Raw genomic sequence first — 19,434 nt, 5'->3', positions numbered from 1 at the left:
CGGTGGCAGCCGGCACGGGTATCGATCCTGCATCTGTAGCAACGCATTTTGCACTACAGGAGCCCCCATCTAATCGGGAGCCCCCTTCCACAAAGTATCCAAATACAGAGAGGTGTTGGTAAAGGTAAATTGTCCTGTTAATAGCCCATAATGGCTATTATAATACTGTACATGGTGTCCTGGTAAGGATACCGAAAACATATCTTTATTAAAGACTATCAGAAAGAATGTTGGTACTTATTTATTTTGATCCAAAGCTGTGGATGAGTGAGTCACTCAGCTTTATGTACAGTTGAAGTCGGAAGTTTACATACACATTAGCCAAATAGATTTAAACTCAGTTTTTCACAATCCCTGACATTTAATCCTACACAAAAGTCCCTGTCTTAGGTCAGTTAGGATCACCACTTTATTTTAAGAATGTGAAATGTCAGAATAATAGCAGAGAGAATTATTTATTTCAGCTTGTATTTATTTCATCACATTCCCAGTGGGTCAGAAGTTTACATACACTCAATTAGTATTTGGTAGCATTGCCTTTACATTTTTTACTTGGGTCAAACGTTTTGGGTAGCCTTCCACAAGCTTCCCACAATAAGTCGGGTGAATTATGGCCCATTCCTCCTGACAGAGCTGGTGTAACTGAGTCAGGTTTGTAGGCCACGCTTTTTCAGTTCTGCCCACAAATGTTCTATAGGGTCGAGTTCATGGCTTTGTGATGGCCACTCCAATACCTTGACTTTGTTGTCCTTAAGCCATTTTGCCACAACTTTGGAAGTATGCTTGGGGTCATTGTCCATTTGGAAAACCCATTTGCGACCAAGCTTTAACTTCCTGACTGACGTCTTGAGATGTTGCTTCAATATATCCACATAATTTTCTTTCCTCGTGATGCCATTTATTTTGTGAAGTGCACCAGTCTCTCCTGCAGCAAAGCACCACCACAACATGATGCTGCCACCCCCGTGCTTCACGGTTGGGATGGTGTTCTTCGGCTTGCAAGCCTCCCCCTTTTCCTCCAAACATAACAATGGTAATTATGGCCAAACAGTTCTATTATTGTTTCATCAGACCAGATGAATGTGCATTTGCAAATTGTAGACTTACAGCTGTAATCGCAGCAAAAGGTGGCGCTACAAAGTATTAACTTAAGGAGGCTGAATAATTTTGCACGCCCAATTTTTCAGTTTTTGATTTGTTAAAAAAGTTTGAAATATCCAATAAATGTCGTTCCACTTCATGATTGTGTCCCACTTGTTGTTGATTCTTCACAAAAAAATACAGTTTTATATCTTTATGTTTGAAGCCTGAAATGTGGCAAAAGGTCGCAAAGTTCAAGGGGGCCGAATACTTTCGCAAGGCACTGTATGTAAACTTATGACTCAGTGGAATTGTGACACAGTGAATGATAAGTTAAATAATCTGTCTGTAAACATTTGTTGGAAAATTTACTTCATGCACAAAGTCATGCACAAAGTAGATGCCCTAACCAATTTTCCCAAAACTATAGTTTGTTCACAGATTTTGCTGCTTCAGTGTCTTTAGATATTTTTGTCAGATGTTACTATGGAATACTGAAGTATAATTACAAGCATTTCATAAGTGTCAAAGGCTTTTATTGACAATTACATGGAGTTGATGCAAGAGTCAATAGTTGCAGTGTTGATCCTTCTTTTTTCAAGACCTCTGCAAGAACTCTGCAATCCGCCCTGACAGGCTGTCGATTAAATTCTGGGCCACATCCTGACTGATGGCAACCCATTCTTGCATAATCAATGCATGGAGTTTGTCAGAATTTGTGGGTTTTTGTTTGTCCACCTGCCTATTGAGGATTGACCACAAGTTCCCAATGGGATTAAGGTCTGGGGAGTTTCCTGGCCATGGACCCAAAATATCAATGTTTTGTTCCCTTAGCCACTTAGTTATCACTTTTGTCTCATGGCAAGGTGCTCCATCATGCTGGAAAAGGCATTGTTCGTCACCAAACTGTTCCTGGATGGTTGGTAGAAGTTGCTCTCGGAGGATGTGTTGGTACCATTCTTTATTCATGGCTGTGGTCTTAGGCATAATTGTGAGTGAGCCCACTCCCTTGGCTGAGAAGCAACCCCACGCATGAATGGTCTCAGGATGCTTTACTGTTGGCATGACACAGGGCTGATGGTGACGCTCACCTTGTCTTCTTTGGACAATTTTTTTTCCGGATGCCCTAAACAATCGAAAAGGCGATTCATCAGAGAAAATGACTTTACCCCAGTCCTCAGCAGTCCAATCCCTGTACCTTTTGCAGAATATCAGTCTGTCCCTGATGTTTTTCCTGGAGAGAAGTTGCTTCTTTTCTGCCCTTCTTGACACCAGGCCATCCTCCAAAAGTCTTCACCTCACTGTGCACTGTCCTGGCGCTTGCTGGACTTTCTTGGGCGCCCTGAAGCCTTCTACACAACAATTGAACCGCTCCCCTTGAAGTTCTTGATGTTTCCCGGGCCTGTGAAGCCCGTTTTGTGCAAAGTAATGATGACGGCACGTGTTTCCATGCAGGTAACCATGATTGACAGAGGAAGAACAATGACTCCAAGCACCACCCTCCTTTTGAAGCTTCCAGTCTGTTATTCGAACTCAATCAGCATGACAGAGTGATCTCCAGCCTTGTCCTCGTCAACACTCACACCTGGGTTAACGAGAGAATCACTGACATGATGTCAGCTGGTCCTTTTGTGGCAGGGCTGAAATGCAGTGGAAATGTTTTTGGGGGATTCAGTTCATTTGCATGGCAAAGAACGACTTTGCTATTAATTGTAATTAATCTGATCACTCTTCATAACATTCTGGAGTATATGCAAATTGCCATCATACAAACTGAGGCAGCAGACTTTGTGAAAATTAATATTTGTGTCATTCTCAAAGCTTTTGGCCACGACTGTACACTTAGTTACAATGCTTTATTTTTATTGTGCAGACTGGCACAGCGGGAATGTTTTCTCTAGTCAGCACCATTGTTAGTGCAATGCCCCTTAAAGTGTTGCTCTGTGCTACCCAGTGGGGCGGCGTGGGGGTCCACCCCCCTTCCTCATCCTCCCTTCCTCATGGGCTAGGTCGGTCTTCTGTGCTCTGCTCTGCGGCCATCCCGTGCTCCCTGCCCTCATGCCTTGAACCGCCCACCGCTGTTTCAGTGAATACAGCTGGAGAACTGCAAGGCAATCGCCACTCGGGAGCCAGGACCAATATGACAAATATATTTTGTCCTGCTAATACCAGGGTTAATAATATATCTGTGAGAATATCCAAGGGGCTTTTATATAGTTCTAAATGAATAATAATACTTGCTTTGTTTAATAAATAACAACATTTTGGAGATGATTTAATTTTCAAATAATGTAAAATGAGCGAGAGAAAGGCCATTCTTGAACATGGGGTGAGACATTGTTACTAGTTTGTAAATAAAGCCAGTTTATAATTTTTTTCTGTTTTTAGAGGGAGAGAAACCATAAACCTGTACAGGTTGGCACAGGTATTGAACCAGCATATGTAGCAATACAGCTTGCACTGCTATGCAGTGTCTTAGACCTTTGCGCCACTCAGGCACTGTACAATGTAAATGGTCGGGGGTGGGCTACAGTACTACAGTAAGAGCAAAATAATATAAACCTTAGTGTAACAACAGTTTTAGTAAGTAATACTGAAGTCATGCACAATTTAGGTTTATGTCGCCCATTCATTGTCAGTTAGAGACACCGTAGCGTCTTGGGACCCAAAAGCATATTCAGTGCTCTAACTCTAACGCTGGTCTGGAGCAATGAAGTTGTAACGCAGTGTGCCGTACTAAACCGCAAATTACCTCCAAATCCCGCAGCATAATCACAAAACATTCTTTTCTTTTCTTTTTCTTTCTTGTATTTATAAAGCCCTTTTTACATCAGCCGATGTCACAAAGTGCTGTACAGAAACAGTCTATGAACATTAAGAACAGGTGTCCTTAATGTTTTGTGCACTCAGTATATGTTGTGTATACAAGCTTATTCCCACAGAAAACTACAGAGGGAAGCAGCACCACCCAGTCAACCACTATATGAAATAACTCATATGGAATCATGTAGTAACCAAAAAAGCTGGTTGAGAGTATTCCAAGAGTGTGCAAAGCTGTCATCAAGGCAAAGGGTGGCTATTTGAAGAATCAAATATAAAATAGATTTTGATTTGATTAACACTTTTTTTGGTTACTACATGATTCCATATGTGTTATTTCATAGTTTTGATGTCTTCACTGTTATTCTACATTGTAGAAAATAGTAAAAATAAAGAAAAACTCCTGAATGAGTGGTGTTCTAAAAATTTTGACCGGTAGTGTACTGTGTTTGTAGCTGTATGACCCAGTGTGGTTTAATAAATCTAGTTAGAGCTTTCTTCGGAGTCCGACTGGAATTTGTACCAGACTCTTCCGACTGTAAATTCTACCAGGTGTCAATTCAGTACCGCTTCGAGGTTATGTAGTAATGAAGCGGTACATGATCAGCACATGTGACTAGGCAGCGAGCCTTTGTGGTGTTGACGCCTTAAGGTAGTGTGGTCCAAGTGTATTTGGCCCTCCACTGAGGTCTCTGACCCGAATGAGGCTGACCTGTGGTGTGCGCTGTGTGGTGGTAATTCTAACCAAAAGGAGAAAGACTATCCTTCAAAACAACTTTTATTATAAGACTTGCAAAAATGAAGCAATCAATAACAACCACTAAATCAGTGCATCGTTAGGAAAGCCCCAAAAACTGAGTTGTCTCTCTCCTCTCATAGAAAAAGTACAACCTATTTTGTCTACTTGGCAGTATAGCAGATAGGTGGAAACAGGAAAATGCTGTGCAAAAGCTGATATAGCTTGTCTGTTCAGATTTAAATAGCTGATGTTGCCATCATTGTCTGTTCCATCCTGCATGTTTCCACACATCTAAGTTCATGTAGATTGTGAAAACAGGATTTCACATACTGAGGTCGCACCCAAATGGCTCTTATCTGTACACCCAGACTGATGACGAAGTCACACAAGACAAGCCTGTATCAGTAAAAATACTAACATATAACGATTTCCTATGCTGTTTTTACTTAAGAGATTTGTCTATCTAATTAAACAGTATAGTATGTCATTATTATTTAATTTCCACCACATCTCCTCCCTTTTGAGATGAATCTCAAACGAATAGGAAATGACTCACAAGCGTTTTCATCAAACAAGCATTAACATGAGGAAAAATGGAAGACCGTCTTACGTACATTACAATCATAAATTACCTCCATTGTCATTGCGTTTTAACTCTCCACATAGTGCAATTCATTCTCAGAAGGGGGAAAGGAACATATGAATTTAAACATCAGTACATACTTTATCACCACGCACACAAGGCAATCGCTTCGTTGAGACTGTCCATATTGCCACAGGGTCACCATGATGGTAGGCCCCTAACTTCTTATGGCTGGGGGGCAGTATTGAGTACCTTGGATGAATAAGTTGCTCAAAGTAAACGGCCTGCTTCTCAGTCTCAGTTGCTAATACATGCATATTATTATTAGTATTGGATAGAAAACACTCTAAAGTTTCTAAAACTGTTTGAATGATGTCTGTGAGTATAACATAACTCATATGGCAGGCAAAATCCTGAGGAGAAATCAAAATAGGAAGGGAGAAATCAATGTCCCCAATGAAATCCCCTTGATATATTAATGATGTTGCACTGCCTAGGGGTTCCACTAGATGTCAACCATCAATAGAAATTTGAATGAGACTTCTACGGTGTTGTGGGAGTAGAATCTATCAGGTGTCTGGCAGTCAGCCATTTTCTGATCACGCTTATTCCTCATGGTATCCACTTGCGTTCCATTGCTCATGAAGACACAAAGGAATACTCCGGTTGGAACTTTATTGAAGCTATATGTTAAAAACTTCCTAATGATTGATTCTGTACTGAGTTTGAAATGTTTCTTTGACCTGTAATATAACTTTTTGAAGTTTTCGTCAGATATAACGCTGACCAGAATGAGCGTTTGGACATGTATACCAAACGGGCTAACAAAAGAAGGTATTTGGACATAAATAACAGACATTATCGAACAAAACAAACATTTATTGTGGACCTGGGATTCCTGGAGTGCTTTCTGATGTAGATCAAAGGTAAGGGAATATTTATCATGTAATTTCTTGTTTATGTTGACACCATCATTGCGGCTATTGTGATGTTTACTTCTGAGCGCCGTCTCAGATTATTGCATGGGTTTCTTTTTCCGGAAGGTTTAAATTTTTTTTATCTGACACAGCGGTTGCATTAAGGAGAGGTATATCTATAATTCGATGTGTATAACTTTTATCATCTACATTTATGATGAGTATTTCTGTTGAATGATGTGGCTATGCAAAATCACTGGATGTTTTTGGAACTAGTGAATGTACCGCGCCAATGTAAACTCATATTTTGATAAATATTAACTTTATCAAACAAAACACACATGTATTGTGTAACATGAAGTCCTATGAGTGTCATCTGATGAAGATGATCAAAGGTTAGTGATTCATTTTATCTCTATTTGTGGTTTTTGTGACCCTGGCTGGAAAATCTTTTGCTGGAAAAATGGCTGTGTTTTGTGGTGACCTAACATAATCGTTTGTGGTGCTTTTGCTGTAAAGCATATTTGAAATCGGACACTGTGGTGAGATTAACCTCTTACATCTCCCCCCCTACTTTGTGCAATTTCCGCCTGAAGACATACCCAAATCTAACAGCCTGTAGCTCAGGCACAGAACCAAGGATATGCATATTCTTGGTACCATTTGAAAGAAAAGACTCTGAAGTAGTTTGTGTACATGTGAATTGAATGTAGGAGAATATAACACAATAGATCTGGTTTAGATAAAACAATGAAAAAAAACACTTTTTATTTTTGTTTCATCATCTTTAAAATGAACAAGATAAAACAAACCTTCAGATAGGATGGGGACAATTTCAGTGAAAAAAATAAGAGGGCAACAGTACTTGTGCAAAGTTTCAGAATGATAACTTCCAAAATGAGTGTGCTACATGACATTTATCATGAAGTCACCCAGGTGTCCCACACAAGTAGCCCAAATGTACCCAAGTGGCCAAATTGGTGAAGGTATACATTTTGAAAAAAATAACTATATACAAAATACCAAAATGGTAGTCTAACATACCCCCCAAAAAAATTGAGGGAAAAAAATAAAAAATAAAATGGAAAAAATATTTATTATTGATCAAAAAATATGAAAAAAATATATATATACATTTACAAAATAACATGGGTACCTATTTACACACTTTCAATATTTGGAAGACCGTCAGTCCTCTATCAAATCAAATGAATTTCAAACCCCAAACAGCAAGCAATGCAGGTGTAGAAGCACGGTGGCTAGGAAAAACTCCCTAGAAAGGCAAAAACCTAGGAAGAAACCTAGAGAGGAACCAGGCTATGAGGGGTGGCCAGTCCTCTTCTGGCTGTACCGGGTGGAGATCAGTGGTTGTAGATGGTTGTAGGGTGCAACAGGACAGCACCTCAAGAGTAAAAATGAACAGTTTAGGGTTCCATAGCCGCAGTCAGAACAGTTGAAACTGGAACAGTGGCAAGGCCAGGTGGACTGGGGACAGCAAGGAGTCATCATGGCAGGTAGTCCTGACGCATGGTCCTAGGGCTCAGGTCCTCCGAGAGAGAGAGAGAGAGAGAGAGAGAGAGAGAGAGAGAGAGAATTAGAGAGAGCATACTTAAATTCACACAGGACACTGTGAAAGAAAATGTTCAGTTAGAATAGTTTCACATATGAGCCCTGTATCAACAGGTATAATAAACAGATATATATAGAGAGTTGAAGGTTGAATATATTAGGTTGAATATATGATTATATTATTATTACCTGCTAGATCTACTGTCTCTTTTATATTATGACAGACCAGCTAGATCTACTGTCTTTATTATATTACAACAGACCAGCTGTATCTACTGTCTCCATTTCACTTGGCCATTGATGTGGTCCTGCCCTCTCCTCAACTGCCTCAAATAGGCTATTTCATGTGGGTTGGTGTGGGGCGGCAGACACACGCATCTCACATTTCATGACATTATGAGATTTCTGATGTTTTGCAATTGGCGCCCTGCACTTTCACTGGCTGTTGTCATATCGCTCCCGTTAATGGGACTGCAGCCATAAGAACTGTTTGGGGTAGGGGACAGCATTTTCACTGTTGGATAAATAGTGTGCCCAAACTGAACTGCCTCCTACTCGATCACAGATCCTAATATATGCATAATATTATTAGTATTGGATTGAAAACACTCTGAAGTTTCTAAAACTGTTTGAATCATGTCTGAGTATAACATAACTTATTTAGCAGGCGAAACCCCGAGGACAAACCATTCAGATTTTTTTTTCAATATGTTTTCATGGGGAATCCAGAATTCTAATCGACTTTCCTGCAGTTCCTACCGCTTCCACAGGATGTCAGAAATTGGTTGAGGTTTTTCCTTTGTGTAATGAAGAAGTACCATAGCTCAGAACGAACGTCACTTCATGTGTACCTTTTGATAGAGGCGTGTAACCAGAAAAGTAGTGTCAGTTTGTTTTGCTCCTGTATTGAACACAGATCATCCCCTCTTCAATTGGTTTGATTATATATGTTTAGAAATACCTACAGTTGTATTACAAAAGTAGTTTGAAATGTTTTGGCAAAGTTTACAGGTAACTTTTGAGATATTTTGTAGCAACGTTGCGTAAATTGGAAGCAGTGTTTTTCTGGATCAAACGCGACATTTTGGATATATATCGACTGAATTAATCGAACAAAAGGACCATTTGTGATGTTTATGGGACATATAGGAGTGCCAACAAAAGAAGCTTGTCAAAGGTAAGGCATGATTTATATTTTATTTCTGCGTTTTGTGTCGCGCCTGCAGAGTTGAAATATGCTACTCTCTCATTGTTTACTGTTGTGCTTTCATTAGATAATAGCATCTTATGCTTTCGCCGAAAAGCCTTTTTGAAATCTGACATGTTGGCTGGATTCACAACGAGTGTAGCTTTAATTTGCTATCTTGCATGTGTAATTAAATGAACGTTTGATTTTTATAGAAATGTATTTGAATTTGGCGCTCTGCATTTTCCCTGGCTATTGGCCATGTGGGACGCAAGTGTTCCGCCTACTCCAGAGAGGTTAAACATTCATGAAAATACAAGTGTCTTACATCGTTTCAAAGCTTAACTTCTTGTTAATCCAACCATGTTGTCAGATTTCAAAAAGGCTTTACGGCAAAAGCATACTATGCGATGTTCTGAGGACATCGCCCCGCATACACCGGCATTAAAAACATTTTTCAAACCAGCAGAGGTGTTACAAAAATCAGAAATAGCAATAAAAGAAATCACTATTCTTTGAAGATCTTCCTCTGTTTGCAATCCCAAGGGTCCCAGCTACAGAACAAATGGTCGTTTTGTTCGATAAAGTCCTCCTTTATATCCCAAAAAAGTCAGTTTATTTGGCGCGTTTGATTCAGTAATCCACCCGTTACACTCGTTCAACATGCAGACAAAGGAATCCCAAAAGTTACCAGTAAACTTATTCTAAACAAGTCAAACAACGTTTCTATTCAAGCCTCAGCTACCCTAATATGTGACTGAATGTAGTATGTTCAATGCTGGAGATAAATAATGAAGTGCGTGCCCTCATTCACGCGCACAACAAGACTAGAGTCCTAACAAGGGTCACCTTAGAAAAACAAAAAACAAGCCTGAAACCCTTCTTAAAGACTTGACATCTAGTGGAAGCCATAGGAACTGCAATCTGGGAGGAATTATTTTGAATATCCCATAGACTAGCATTGAACTAACCTGTGACATCAAAAAAAAAATTGCTGGATTTTCCTTGGGTTTTTCCCTTCCGTATAAGTTATGTTATACTCACAGACATTATATAACAGTTTTTGAAACTTCAGAGTGTTTTCTATCCAACGCTACCAATTATATGCAGATCCTTACTTCTGGGCCTGAGTAACAGGCAGTTTACTTTGGGCACGTCAGTCATACGAACTTCCGAATACTGCCCCCTAGCCCAAAGAGGTTTAAACTATTTTTGTTAACATTGGAATATTATTTTAGGAGTCATGAGAGATAACTACTAATCATATCCTTTGCACATTAAGTAGCCACAACTCAAATGAGGTCAGAAGAGCGTATCAGTATGATGGAACCGCCCTTTCCGATCAGAGACTCACTAAGAATTAACATACGAGACCAAGAAAACGTGAGACCGAGGTCCACGTGTTGAAAGGGTTAGAAACTCTGCGACTCTCAACACGAGGTGAAGAAAATGAACCTACCAGACCAGGACCACGCCAGTCTGCAGCTACGAGTGTAAAGTGAGTTTGGAACTTAACTATCTACCCAAGGAAGAGAGGAGAAGCGCACCTCACACAATCACTGGTGAGTCATTGAAGCCACAGGCAACTAAGGACATTGTGGCCTCTGGTGGACAATCGGAGCCTTCCACCGAAGTAGTGGGACATTACAACTTCCCCATAGAAGGATTGATTGGTTTCAAAAGAGAGAAACGACAAACAAAGACATCTACACGTAAATACATTCATGATTTCTTATCCCGAACGGGCGGTGGTTCGTGTGCAAGGTATGTGATTAATGTGAGAGTAGTCTAGGAATGTGTCCACGTTGAGTGTCCTTTTCCTTTCTCTCTATTTCCCCCTCTCCATCTAACTTTATGTTGTGTTAAGCTGTCAAATCTTGTCAGTCCACTAGGGACCTTTGTCTCTTGTAAGTGTGTATGTTATTCTGGGTTATTTAGCTAGTGAATAAATAATTAAATAAATGTGTGTAATACTGAATACTGAGCTAGGCTGGGGTTCTTGCGGATCCAAGAAGTTTGCGACCGATCAGAATGAGACTGATATGAGGTAATGATTAATAAGTGACTGTTATCGATATTTAACTTATATATTCTAAAGTTTCTTTCGGGAGATGGTAACTCGTTAAACAACAACTTCTTCCATGGTGCACCAAATTCCTAATGAGTTAATTGTTACATGATTAATTTAATCAGGCAACAATTAAACATAGCAGGTAATTATTCGATAAATAACAGTCATCACGTTAATGAAAGTCACGTCATGACAATTTATACATATTTCAGACATGGAATGCAATAGATGACAGTAATCCCCCCAGATATACCTGGTTAACTTGATAGGTAATGTAATCATCTGGCAAAGTGGAGTCTGTTGTTTAGACATGTAGCTAGCTAGCTAAACAATGAACCATAATCCCAACCCATACAGTACAAACAGATTTTGTTATAGCTAGCCACCATGCATGAAATGTTGTGGTATGAATCTGTAGGTAGCCAAAGCTAACCAACTACGTTCAATGTTAGCTAGCTAGCTAACATCAGACTATAACAAGCAAGGACAATGCAAATGGATTTCTGAGATACAAATAATATTGCTACACAGATCATACTGAGCAGCTCATGTTATAGACAGAAGCATTCTACATGGCAGACCAATCTGAACTCATCTCTCGACATTTCCAGCCCATCCCATTATCTCAGCCAATCATGGCTTGCTGGAAGGTTCCTGGCATTTTCCATGGCTAAACCAACTAGACTCGTAATTTCATTGTTTTATTCGTATTTACAGATGGCATACAAGTTTGTTATTAAGGCACATTAAAGTTCACATTTTCCATAAGCACCTTTTGCAAAAATCACATTTTGATGAAAAAAAAATTACATCCAAATGCCTCCTGCGAAGTAGTGACTTGTATCCTATATCTAGCTTTCTGAAACGGGCCTCAAATCTAAAAAAAATCTAAAGTTTGGACAGCAATAGAGCATAGCATAGCGCAGTAAAGTACAGTACAGTGTAGTACAGTGCTGTGAATACAGCACATTCTACTCTACAGAACTATACTCTACTTTCCCTGATTTTGTTCAGTATTTTTGTTGTTAAATGAGTCACCGTACCAAGCTTTGGATTCAATCAGATCAAGCGTTAACTGGCGATTGCCAACATCCGCATAGCTGTTGCTTTGGCAGTGTCAAAGGTTGTAACGGTGTTGGAGTTGTCAAATTGGTGAGCTGCTCTTCATCATTGTCACAAAGCCACACCCATCCCACTTGTGTTAGAAGTTCAGAGCTAAAAAGTGTAGGCTGCATAAAAATAATGACGCTCAAATTGAAAATCAATCAACAAAATAATGAGGATTTCTATCAGCCTAATCGACATGTAGATTACATCTCACATTACAGTGTTTGAACTTGTAAACAAGGCTGGTTGGGATTTCTCTTAATGTGACTTTGTGCAGCCAATGGCAATGTCCGCTTTAGGTAGAATGCCAGGAGCTGCTTGTGGATTTGGCAGCCCTACAGCAGTTCCACCCCTGACACCGCCAAAACAACAGCTATGCAGATGTCGACTAAAGCGGAACTGATTTTAATAGAGTCCTTACTCTATGTGTGTGTGTGTCTGAGTAAGAGGGAAGAAGAGATTGGACCCCAAAAAATGACACCATGATATTCATTCAGCACAACCAGCCATGATCATTCAGTACAACCAGCCATGATCATTCAGTACAACCAGTATTTCTTTTTTGTTTTTTTAACATATATTTCGTAGTATTTTTTGTTGTTGTTCTGCCCTATAGTCAACAAATTCAATAAATTCAGTAAATATGACACTTTACAAAACGAAAGCAGTTGATACATTCTCATAGATCATCATAGTGTCATCTTAACTGACATCCTAGAATATGGGTTATCATTTTCCAAAACATTCATGGTTGCAACTGAATTATGTCTTTTGGAGGTAAATATAATAATCAAATAAAAGTCACATTTTAAATAATCATTTATTGCAACAAGTCCTGAATGTGCATAAGTAACAACTGACTATGTATCCCCCTTTCCCTTTAACACCCAAGGGAACAAAAAAAGTGTTTAAAAATGTATATTTTTCTTCATATCCTGCATTAAATGTGTAATGAGTTTAACTGAAAAGCCTCCGAGCCCATGTTTGTTGAAGTCATACATGGCTAATGAGGAGAGAAGGGGTTACCAACATGAGTTATCTAAAATTATCTCTAAATGACTCCGGGGAGGAGTGAGTTAGAATGTGCCGATGCTGAGTTCTCATCCACCTACCGACGCTGTCACAGTGTTTAACAGTGGAAGTGTGAGGCAATGTATTTCTGGTGCGCTAACAGATTTCACTGTGTTAGATCTCTCATGAGTATTCACCATACAATATTTTTAACCTGATTTTCTGTCAGTGAGAGGGAGCAAGGAAATTAATGCCAACGATAGCAACACCCCAAAATGTACAGTGCATTCGGCAAGTATTCAGATACATTGACTTTTCCCACATTTTGTTAAGTTACAGCCTTATTCTAAAATTGATTAAATCTTTTTTTCCCCTCCTCAATCAACACACAATACCCCATAATAACAAATCAAAAAAAGGTTTTATACATCTTTACAAATGTATAAAAAATATCACATTTACATAACTATTCAGACTCTTTAATCAATACTTTGTTAAAGCACCTTTGGCAGGGATTACAGCCTTGAGTCTTCTTGTGCATGATGCTACAAGTTTGGCACACCTGTATTTGGGGAGTTTCTCCCATTCTTCTCTGCAGATCCTCTCAAGATCTGTCAGGTTGTATGGGGAGCATCGCTGCACAGCTATTTTCAGGTATTTCCAGAGATGTTCGATCAGGTTCAAGTCTGGAGTCTGGCTGTGCCATTCAAAGACGTCCCAAAGCCACTCCTGTGCTGTCATGGCTGTGTGCTAAGGGTCATTGTCCTATTGGAAGGTGAACCTTCACCCCAATCTGAGGTCCTGAGCGCTCTGGAGCAGGTTTTCATTAAGGATCTCTCTGTACTTTGCTCTGTTCATCTTTCCCTTTAATCCAATCCGGACTAATCTCTCAGTCTCTGTCCACTGAAAAATATCCCCACAACATGATGCTGCCACCACCATGCTACACTGTAGGGATGGTGCCAGGTTTCCTCCAGATGTGACACTTGGCATTCAGGCCAAATCATGGTTTGAGAGTCCTTTAGGTGCCTTTTGGATGTGCCTTTTACAGTAGAGTGGCTTCCATCTTGCCACTCTACCATAAAGGCCTGATTGGTGGAGTGCTGCAGAGATGGCTAACCTTCCAGAAGGACAGCCTTCTCATCTCCACAGAGTAACTCTGGAACTCTGTCAGAGTGACCATTGGATTTTGGTCACCTCCCTGACCAAGGCCCTTCTCCCCCGATTGCTCAGTTTGGCCAGGCAGCAAGCTCTAGGAAGGGTCTTGGTGGTTCCAAACTTCATCCATTTAAGAATTATGGAAGACACTGTGTTCTTGGGTACCTTCAATGCTGCAGAAATGTTTTGGTACTCTTCCCCAGATCTGTGCCTCGACACAATCCTGTCTCGGAGCTCTACGGACAATTCCTCATGGCTTGGTTTTTGCTCTGACATGCACTGTCAACTGTGGGACCTTACATAGACAGGTATGTGCCTTTCCAAATCAGGTCCAATCAATTGAATTTTCCACAAGTGGACTGTTTTCGTTTTGTCAACATGGGGTATTGTGTGTAGATCGATAAGGAAAATGCTTTATTTAATCCATTTTAGAATTAGGCTGTAACGTAACAAAATGTGGAAAAAGTGAAGGGGTCTGAATACTTTCCAAATGCACTGTATGTCACCTGTAGTGTAAGCTTCATATTTACAGTACATTCTCCTTGGTTCGTTGGTGCGTCAGGACTGAAGTTATGGGTTAATATTGACCTTTAGATGTCAACATGGCTGCCAGTGAATCATGTGATATCATTTAAGAACACAACAATGCCTTTTAGTTGAAATCACAATGACCAAGCTCTCTCAGCACATGGCTCTGTGGTCACAGTATTAGCTAAACAGAGACTGGAGTAGATTTAGTGCTAAATTAAGGACATATAAAATGAATTATAAGGGGATCAGTGGAGTGGTGGTGCATAGAATTTATGCATTGTTCTTCTCTGCATTAATTTTATCTGCCTCAGTAATAACATGTTAATGAAATCTTTCTCTCCCTGTCACCATTATACTTCACCTCTGATGATATTCTGTTTTGCTGAATGCATATCCTCACAGGAAATGATGGTAGTAGACACCCACAAATGAAACTCTGCATTGAAGAGACATAACTGAGCAATAGAGATGCTTCATCATTACTGTGTCATTGTGTGCCCTTGTGATTTTGGAAAGAACATATCCTTTTGGGAAAGCAGTAATAACTTTATTGATTCATTCATGACCATGGGGGAAAAGATTAGCTGTGATTCGTTTTAGCTAATGAATGTTTCTGGTGGTTACTGCAGCAAAACGGCTTTCTGCAGGGTTGCCACCTTTATCAGCGCTTCCTCCTTTCACCCTGGTTGTCCTTTGAGCTACTTTAACAGTGCAGAAGACTTGGGCCTGGATACAAAGCGGGGAAACTTTGATAAATAATGATGGCAAAGTGTATAGAGGATTCTGTTAAAACCTGTGTTATTTTATGTATGTATGTGAGTAAGTCTTTGTTCATGTACTATGCGTGTGTGTGTGAGCGATTGTATGTGCTTATGTGTGCGTGCCTGTGTGTGTATGGAATGTGCCGCATAACTAATCCTGTAGCATAATGTGTGACAGCCACCCCTTGATTTCCATTATAGAATTAGATTGCCAGAGGTGTCGCACTGCAGTCTTAATCAATACACCCTCCCAGAGCCTCCAGCGAGTGTGTGTGTGTGTGGGGGGGGGGGTCTTCTATTTGAGGTTGTGCCATACCCTCCTAATTCACTATCCCATCTCAAAAGGGGAGACATTTCTGAATGTAAATGGTTCTCCCTTCTCATTTTGGGTGAGTGTTGAAATAGGTTGCATGGTGCCTGTTTAATTAAGAGATCTCGAAGTTCAAATAGCATACTGTGCAGACATCTCCTTTACTTATCCATCTCTGAGTGGATGGTAGCAAATGGGTTTATTATGTGTAGGTTTGGTTTTCTGCCTAAGGTTCTTATTTTCTGTGGGAGAAACTCAGAATATTGTATATTTTGTATGTTGACTTTGTGTTTCTATTCTGTTTGTACATTGTCTATTGCTGGCAGCAGCTATTCAGTAAGTAACATTCTGGGTATGTTTAAGTGTACTAGGCAAATAAAATGATTCTGATGAGGGTTTGGTTTGCACTTGACTAAGCAATTCCTAAGGTCAAAACTGTATTTGTCAAGACTGCACCCAACAACACAGAGAGGGTTCCCCTGGAGTTTCTCTTCCCTCGCCAATAAACCAAGGAAAGGTACAGTCAGGTCCATCAGAAAATATAATGCAAATAGTGAGGTATATTGTACACTCAAAAGAATGGAGAATTTAGATTACCTTATACAATTGCTCTGATAATAGTAAAAAAAAGTAATACAAATAAATTGAAAAAAGACAGGAATGAGGACCGAGCACACCCCTATTCTCATCGACGGTGCTGTAGTGGAGCAGGTTGAGAGCTTCAAGTTCCTTGGCGTCCACATCACCAACAAATTATCATGGTCCAAGCACATCAAGACAGTCGTGAATAGGGCACGACAAAACCTATTCCCCCTCAGGAGGCTGAAAAGATTTGGCATGGGTCCTCAGATCCTGAAAAGGTTTTATAGCTGCACCATAGAGAGCATCCTGTAAGGGTTTGTTTCACTGCCTGGCATGGCAACTGCTCAGCCTCCGACCGCAAGGCACTATAGAGGGTAGTGCGCATGGCCCAGTACATCACTGGGGCCAAGCTTCCTTCCATCCAGGACCTCTATACCAGGCGGTGTCAGAGGAAGGCCTTAAAAATTGTCAAAGACTCCAGCCAACCAAGTCACAGACTGTTCTCTCTGCTACTACATGGCAAGCGGTACCAGAGTGCCAAGGCTTGTTCCAAAAGGTTTCCACTCCAAAGCCATAAGACGCCTGAACAGCTACATAGATACATGGATACATAGACCACAACCCCCCCCCCCCCCACACCCATTTAACTGTAAGATACCTGTTGTATTCTTCACATGTAACAAATACAATTTGATTTGATTTGGTATGCTTGGCCAAATAGCTCTATTTTTTATCTCATCTGACCATAGCACCGGTTCCAATTCAAGTGCCAATGCCGTTATCAAACTCCATGGTCGGTCAGATGACATGAAAATAGAGTCCTTTGGCCATTTACACCAGTGGTGGGTTTGGAGTTGAAAAAACAGAAGCATATGCTGAGCATATCCTGATACCTACGGTAAAACATGTTGGTGCATCTTTGATGTCATGGGGCTATTTTGCTTCCATTGGTCCTGGGGCTCTTGTTAAGGTCAATAGCATCATCAACTTTACTAAGTACCAGGACATTTTTGCCAAAAACCTGTTTGCCTCTAGCAGGAGGCTGACACTTGGCCTCAAGTGCATCATCCTGCAATACGATAAACCCAAGCACATATCAAAATCCATTAAGAAATGGTTAATTGACCATAAAATCAACATTCTGCAATGGCCATCTCAGTCACTGGACTTGAACCCCGTTGAAACCTGTGGTTGGATTTGAAGAAGGAAGTCCATAAGCACAGACGAAGGATATCAAGGATCTGGAAAGAGTCGTTATGGAGGAATGGTCAAAGATCCCTCCAAATGTGTTCTCCAATCACAAGCGAAGGGTGCAGGAATACTGAAAACATTGGTACCAATAATTTTTACCCTTAACTTAAAAAAAATATATATATATTACTTGTTAAACAAAATATATTTCTCTGAGCAATTGTAATAGTATGAAAGAATATGTTTGAGCATGCAATATACAGTAGCTCAGTATTTGTATTATTCATTTTATACAGTCTTTTTTGCTCATCTTTATCAAGGGTGCCAATAATTATGGACCTGCTGTATGTGCTGTGATATATAAATAGCATCTTAATCTAGAGACCATGAGACCATAACACTACTTTTATCTAACAGCACATGTAACAAAGACATATCCTGTGGCATAGTCAAATGATATAAAAAGAATGTAAACAAATATATACACACTCGACACGCTCTGTCAAGGAGCAACACTTTCTTTTATTAAGCTTTTGTAACACTTGTAAATGGTTTTAATTCTCCTCTATTTTAATATTTACTGTATATTTTTAACCTTTATTTAACTAGGCAAGTCAGTTAAGAACAAATTATTATTTTACAATGACAGCCTACCCCTGCCAAATCTTCCCCTAACCCGGACGACATATGCATTTTTAATGTTTTGAACAGTTCTAATGTCTGGATTAGCATGGTGAATAAATAATTCCCCATAGGACAATCGCTTTCAGGTTAACCCCCTCTAGAGGCCATATTAGGAGCTACGTTCAAGTGTGCCAAACACAGATCAACAGCTGTGTGGAACTGAGCGTAGAAGGGGGCCTATAGTGGGGTGGTGGCAGATAACTGTCAGTTATAGTCCCCTTTTTGAATTCTAGCCTTAGAATGACAGTTTATGTGAAATGACAAACAATGCTTCTTTCTGCTTTTCTATGTGGTATTTTCCATCTTTTTTTTGCCTAGGCTGCACAAAGTACATAAACATAAGCTCTGTCACTCGCTCTCTCCCACGCAGCAGCGGGTGTACGGGAGATATAGAAATGCAATGTTGCAGATAACCCCATGTTGGAATGCACCCTGCCAATGTGATCTTGTGCAAATGTACGTGCAAATCTTACGCATGTCTTGAGAACCTGTCCTATCTGTTGTCAGCTAAACAAAATACATTGTAGCCCTTTTTATTTTATTGTGCATATAATATATATAACCATATAATAATCTGTACGAGTGGTGAGGGCCTTATACTCAAACCCTACCTCAGGTTTAAGATAACTGAAACACACACAAATAAGGCATTGGATTAAATTAATTTATCTCCAAGGGGCAATTATTGCTGGTGGTGAAACTGGCAGGCAGACAACACATAACAACACTATAAACATATTACCAACAAGCATACCACATGCATACAGTGCATTTGGAAAATATTCAGACCGCTTGACATTTTGCTCCACATTTTGTTACGTTATAGCCATATTCTAAAATTGATACCCAATACACACAATACCCAATAATGACGAAGCAAAAACAGGTTTAAAAAAAAAATGAAATATCACATTTACATAAGTATTAAGACCCTTTACTCAGTACTTTGTTGAAGCACCTTTGGCAGTGATTACAGCCTTGAGTGTTATTGGATATGACACACCTGTATTTGGGAAGTTTATCCCATTTTTCTCTGCAGATCCTCTCAAGCTCTGTCAGATTGGATGTGGAGCATCGCTGCACTGCTAATTTCAGATCTCTCCAGATTTGTTAGATCGGGTTCAAGTCCGGGCT

General features: G+C 39.9%; 1 protein-coding gene across 1 annotated transcript in view; it reads left to right on the top strand.

Annotated features, from left to right (window-relative positions):
• The window catches only part of LOC109867642 (metabotropic glutamate receptor 8), a 216,355-nt gene that overhangs the window by 22,000 nt on the left and 174,921 nt on the right, over nucleotides 1–19,434 (top strand). The window lies entirely within an intron of this gene.

This window comes from Oncorhynchus kisutch, linkage group LG22, assembly GCF_002021735.2.
Source record: "Oncorhynchus kisutch isolate 150728-3 linkage group LG22, Okis_V2, whole genome shotgun sequence".
Lineage (NCBI taxonomy): Eukaryota > Metazoa > Chordata > Actinopteri > Salmoniformes > Salmonidae > Oncorhynchus > Oncorhynchus kisutch.
The sequence above is the reverse complement of the archived record's forward strand: the minus strand, read 5'-3'. Positions and strand labels throughout refer to the sequence as shown.